The sequence below is a fragment of the Vulpes vulpes genome, chromosome 12 (assembly GCF_048418805.1).
Source record: "Vulpes vulpes isolate BD-2025 chromosome 12, VulVul3, whole genome shotgun sequence".
Classification (NCBI taxonomy): domain Eukaryota; kingdom Metazoa; phylum Chordata; class Mammalia; order Carnivora; family Canidae; genus Vulpes; species Vulpes vulpes.
In genome coordinates, this window is record NC_132791.1 from 116,479,001 (window position 1) to 116,485,000 (window position 6,000).

General features: G+C 42.6%; 1 protein-coding gene across 4 annotated transcripts in view; it reads right to left on the bottom strand.

Annotated features, from left to right (window-relative positions):
* Positions 1 to 6,000, bottom strand: part of KMT2A (lysine methyltransferase 2A) — an 88,203-nt gene that overhangs the window by 65,230 nt on the left and 16,973 nt on the right. The window lies entirely within an intron of this gene.

The window sequence follows — 6,000 nt, forward strand, 5'->3', positions numbered from 1 at the left end:
GGCTCCTGCATGAGCCTGCTTCTCCCTCTGCCTGGGTCTCTGCCTCTCTCTGTGTCTCTCATGAATAAATAAAATGTTAAAAAAAGAAGAGAGAGAGAATGCATAGGGAGACTGTCCTCAGGCTAGCAGGACAGACTCATGCATTCTTTGATTCATTCATCCATTCAAATATGTGTGCCCATTTCTGGGTTGAGGGATGAAGACACCTTATCTAAACATAAAAGACAACTCTTCTGCCTTCTAGGACTTGGAAACCTGTTAAGAACAGATGATTTGGGGTGCCTGGATGGCTCAATCGGTTAAGTGTCTGCCTTCAGGTCAGGTCATGATCTTGGGGTCCTGAGATGGAACCCCAAGTGGGGATCCCTGCTCAGTGGGGAGACTGCTTCTCCCTCTCCGTGTACACACGCACTCTCTCTCTCAAAAAAATAATCTTAAAAAAAAAAGGTGATTAGGGAGAGGCTGGGTGGCTCAATAAGGTTAAGCGTCTGCCTTTGGCTCAGTTTATAATCTCCAGGTCCTGGGAGTGAGCCCGCATTGGGCTTCCTGCTCAGCAGGAAGTCTACTTCTCTATTTCTCTTTGCCCCTCCCCACTGTTCATTCCCTCTCTTTCTCAAATAGATAAATAAAATCTTTTTTAAAATGATTAAATTAGTAGAACACAAGCATGTTGCCTGCTATGCTAGAGGAATACATGTGCTAACGGAATGAAGAGGGAAGCACAGCAAAAAGACGAACCCAGTCAAGGAAAAAGGAGTCAGGAAAAGCCATCTCAGAAAGGACAAAAACTTACTCTAACTTTTGAGGGAGGAGAAACCAGGGTCAGGGATGGGGCACCTGGGTGGCTCAGTGGTTGACTGTCTGCCTTTGGCTCAGTCCGTGATTCTGGGGTCCAGGGATCCTGCATTGGGCTCCCCACGGGAGCTTGCTTCTCCCTCTGCCTGTGTCTCTCATGAATAAATAATTAAAATCTTAAAAAAAAATCAGGGTCAGGGAGAGATACTGCATATTGCAGGCAGAGAGAATATATGTGAAGGCACGTGGGGACAAGAGAGCGTGGTATGAAATTACAAACAGTATAGAATGGCTGAAGCCCTGGCTGGTGTGGGAAAGCGGCAGAAGACGCTGAAGAGGGAAAGAAGGCAGAGGCGGGTCAGGGAAGGTGTTCAATGCCGTCATGAGTTTTAAGTTGATCTTCAGGGAAGCACAGGTCTTATCCTGAAGGCTCTGCAGCTGGTCAGCAGCACTTTCAGGCAGCAGAGATGAATGATTAGATTTATATTTTCCAGGGATCCCTGGGTGGCGCAGCGGTTTGGCGCCTGCCTTTGGCCCAGGGCGCGATCCTGGAGACCCGGGATCGAATCCCACGTCAGGCTCCCGGGGCATGGAGCCTGCTTCTCCCTCTGCCTGTATCTCTGCCTCTCTCTCTCTCTGTGTGACTATCATAAATAAATAAAAAATTAAAAAAAAAAAGATTTATATTTTCCAAAGATCACCAAGACAGCAGTGGGTAAGTAGAGACTGCCTTTATAACACAGGCAGGAAGCACAGTCATAAAATGACAGCAGTAGTGCTGGGGGTTGAGGGAAAGGGCAGGTTCCACAGACAGTTGGGAGACAAGTGGACAAGGTTTTGATATGAAGAGTTAAGGGAATGTGAAGAATCAATAGAAACTTGAGGGTGTTTGGCCCAGGTAAATTAGGTTTTGTGGCATTATTTACCAAGGTTGGGAATACAAGAAAGATGAAAGGTTTATAAAAGTGGAGAGATCACTTCAAACATTGGAACTTGAAATATTCATCCAAGTTGTAAGATAGGATAATCATCTGGAAAAATATATGATTCCATGAAAAAAATATATATATTTAAAATAAATATAGCAGTGGACTCATACATATATATGTATATATACACATACATACATATATATGTATACATATATATATAAATGCCAAAACAGTACATAAAAATTCAATCACCCAAGGAGAGAATAACAAAAGGAGGGTCACTGGCAGATGCCTACAGAACACCTATACTTAACAACATAAAAGTGAAAGCCAAGGACTAAGGTGGAGATGGAACGGCCAAGAGGAAGGTCATGCATGGGAGACACACAACAGTCTAGGGAAGGAATATATAGCAAGGGATGGTCAAGTTGGATAAGGACTGAAAATTGTAGAGTGGGAGAACAAAGTTGGGAGGTCACCTTTACCCTTCGCACAGCCAACTTCAATGCAGCATTAAAGGCAGGAGGAGCCAAACTACAGTGGGTACAGGTGTGATTAGAAAGTGACAAAATGGGGGGCGCCTGGGTGGCTGTCGCATGAGCCTCCGACTCTTGGTTTTGGCTCAGGTCATAAGATCAAGCCCCGCATCAGGCTCTGCGCTGAGAAGGGAGTCTGAAAGAATCTTGAGATTCTTTCGCTTAAGAGAATTTTCTAATAAAATCTTAAAAAAAAAAAAAAGTGACAAAATGGAAATAAGCCTAGTCTTTTGGAAAAACTCATCTATGTGGGAAACAAGAGATAGGGCATAAGGCAGGGAAAGACCAGCTTGGGAGGATTATTTCTTGAGTAGAATATGTTTATATGCCAAAGGGGAACACAGCAGCAGGAAAGAGACTGAAAATCCTCAAAAGCAAAGCGGTTAATAAATGGAAAAAGTACTGGAGGAGGCGTCAGCACGGGAGGGAATGAATACAAAGCACAATGGAGGGAAATTCTCTTCTTTTAGGAAAGGGGTTAAGCAAGGATTTAGCTGCAAAAAAATTCATGGGTAGGGGTAAGCTGAGAAATTTCTCTGAAAGTACAGGAAAAACTTTATTTGGGCACTTGTCAGATGCAACGACTGATTTCTCCAGCTTTTCTCAAAGAGGCTCATAACCTACAGAAGTTTTCAATAACACAGCTCTTAAGGACATAAATCATGGACAATGGCTAATTAAGAATAAATGGGATGGGGTGCCTGGGTGCTCCAGTCAGTTGGATGTCAGACTCTTGGTTTCAGCTGGGGTCATGATCTCGTGGTTGTTGGGGTTGGCCCCACAGGGGCTCTGCACTGGGTGGGTGGGGAGTCTACTTGAATATATTCTCTCTGCCCCTCCCCACCTCAAGAGCGTGCATTCTGTCAAATAAACAAATAAATCTTCTTTAAAAAAGAATAAAAAAATAAAAAGAATAGGAGGGCACAATAACGGGTAGAAAATCAGATGCAAAAGTTAGTAAAAGCTGATCTGGTTGGAAAAGAGTAGCCACAGCAGGGCCAAGATAAGAGATCAATGAAGTGTCAGAACCTTGTTAATTCTAGGATGGTCAAGGCTGATACAATGAACTGCTGGGAGCTACCACTGGTGCTCAAATGTAGAAAAGACATAACTCTGAAGTTTACTCTGGAAAAGGTGTGTACACACACACACACACACAATTAGAGCAGGAAAGAGACTGAATAAAGGGTGACCAGATAGCAGTCTACAGCCATGATTTAAATGTGACTGGCATTCGTTCACTCAGCAAGTATTTACTGAGAACTGCGAGGCACTGTTTTAGACTCTAAAGATACACTGACAAAATTCCTGCCCCAATAAGGCTACAATCTAGTGGAGACAGAAAATAAACATATAACAAATAAAGAGACCAAGGCAATAGGATCAATGGGAATTAGCTGTGGGGGTTACTTCCTGTGGTCAGGAAAGGCTTCTCCAAAGTAATGGTTCACCAAGGATTGGCAAACTATGGGTCACTGGCTAAATCCGGTCTACCACCTGTTTTTGTTCAGCCCATGAGCTAAGAATGGCTTTTAATGTTTTTAAATGGCTGGAAAAAAAATCAAAGCAGAATATTTCGTACAAGTGAAAATTATATGAAACTCAAATTTCAGTGTACATACATAAAGTTTTATTGGAACACCATCATGCTCATCCGTTTATGTATGGTCTATGGCTGCCTGTGTACTACAACAGCTGAAGTGAGTGTTGCAACAGAGACCATCTGGCCCTTTGCAGAAAAAAAAACTTGCTGAACCCTGGTTTAGCCTTATATAATGAGAAAAAGACAGACATACAAAGATCTAGGTGGAGCAGTATTCTTGCTTGAAAGCGCAAAGCCCCAGAGATAGCAATAAGCATGGCATATATGGCAGACAAAAAGGCCAGTCTGGCTCTGTAGCAGAATGAGTGAAAATGAGAAGAGATGATGCCAGAGAAGTGGAACTGACCAGAGGCCAGAGCATGTATGATTTTGATGGCCACTGTAAGGAATGTAGATTTATTCTGGCAGTGGGGGGGGATGGAGGGTGAAGGAAGAGCCACTGATAGATTTAAACAGTGGGAATAATAAGATTTGATTCATTTACACTCGGGAGCATATAGTTACTGTGTGAAGAACAAACTAGTGCGATAAGAACACAAGCAAGGAGATGACAGAGTAGTCCAGCCAAATGACTATAATGCAGAAGTCAGGGGTTTGGGTGGTAAAATGAGCAGAAGTTAGATTTAAGGTATTCTGGAGGTAGTGCAGAAAGAATTTGCTGATGGGTTATTTGGGATATGAATAAAAGAGAAAGATCAAAGGTAACTTAAATTTTAGGCCCAAGTGATTTAGGCCAAGTGGGTAAATGGCAGAGTCATCCCAAACACAGAGAAAGGAGAAAATCAAGAGTTTCTAGCTATAGTAAGTGTAAAGACACCCATTAGATATCCAAGTGCTTTAATGCATACCTGTTTTCTTGCCTGGGAATAGTAGTGGCTACTTCACAGGGTGGTCAGGATTGGGTAAAATAGTCAATGTAAGGTACTCAGAATACTGCTTAGCCCATAATAAACACTCAATAAATGCTAACTACTCCTATTTTTATTACCCAAATGGAAAAGCCAAATAGGCATTTGGTTATACAACCCTGGGACTCCAAGAAATAGAGTTAGAGACAAAGACTTTCTAGTCCTTGGGTATGTAGCCGAGGCCTGGATGAGATCACTTAGGAAGAGGGTGTAGATAGAGAAGGCAGCCAAAGGTAGCCTCCTAAACAACCCCAAGATTCAGAAGAATGAAGCAGAAGACGGAAGCCATACAGAATACTGAAAATTAATGACCACTGAGTTAAGAAAAGAGCAGGGGAGCATAGTGTTACAGAATCCAAGAAAACATTTCAAGAAGAGAGTGGTCAGCAGATTCAATACTGCCCAGAGGTTTAACAGGATGAGAACCAAGAATTATTTATTCAACCTGACAAGACTGAGCTTCTTGAAGACTCTGATAAGAGCAGAACCAGGGAATAAAAGCCCAGCTGCGTGGCTGAGGAGGAGGAAGAGGTAAGGAAGTGGAGACAGCAATGACACACAGCACTTTTAAGTAGTTTTGCTGTGAAAAGGAACCAAGAACTGGGTAGTCATTGGAGGACAATGTGGGGTCAAGATTTCTTTTCCTTTTTTTTTTTTTTTAAGAATTATATTAAGATTGTTAGGGGGTACCTGGCTGGCTCAGTCAGTACAGCATGCAACTCTTGATCTCAGGGTCGTAAGTTCAAGTTGGACATAGAGTTTATTTTAAATTAATTAATTTTTAAAATATTTTATTCATTTATTCATGAGAGAGAGAGAGAGAGACAGAGAGAGAGAGTGCCAGAGACACAGGCATTGGGAGAAGCAGGCTCCAAGCAAGAAGCCCGACATGGGACTCAATCCCGGGACTCCAGGATCACGTCCTGGACTGAAGGCAGGCGCCAAACCGCTGAGCCACCAGGGATCCCCTAAAATTAATTAATTAATTAAAAGTTTAAAAATAATTAAAGAAGATGGTTTCATATGTTGATGGGACCAATCCAGAGGTGAGAGAAAAACTGCTGATGCAGGAGAGAGGTGATAATTGGAGGAACAACTCCGAGATAGAAGGGATGCAATCCACAGTACAAGAGTGGGACTTCTTTGATTGTAGGAGGTGGCAGGGAAGTGGTAGTGCTTAAGTTCCCTTCTAACAGGAAGGGAAAAACGATTAGGAACTTTGAGAA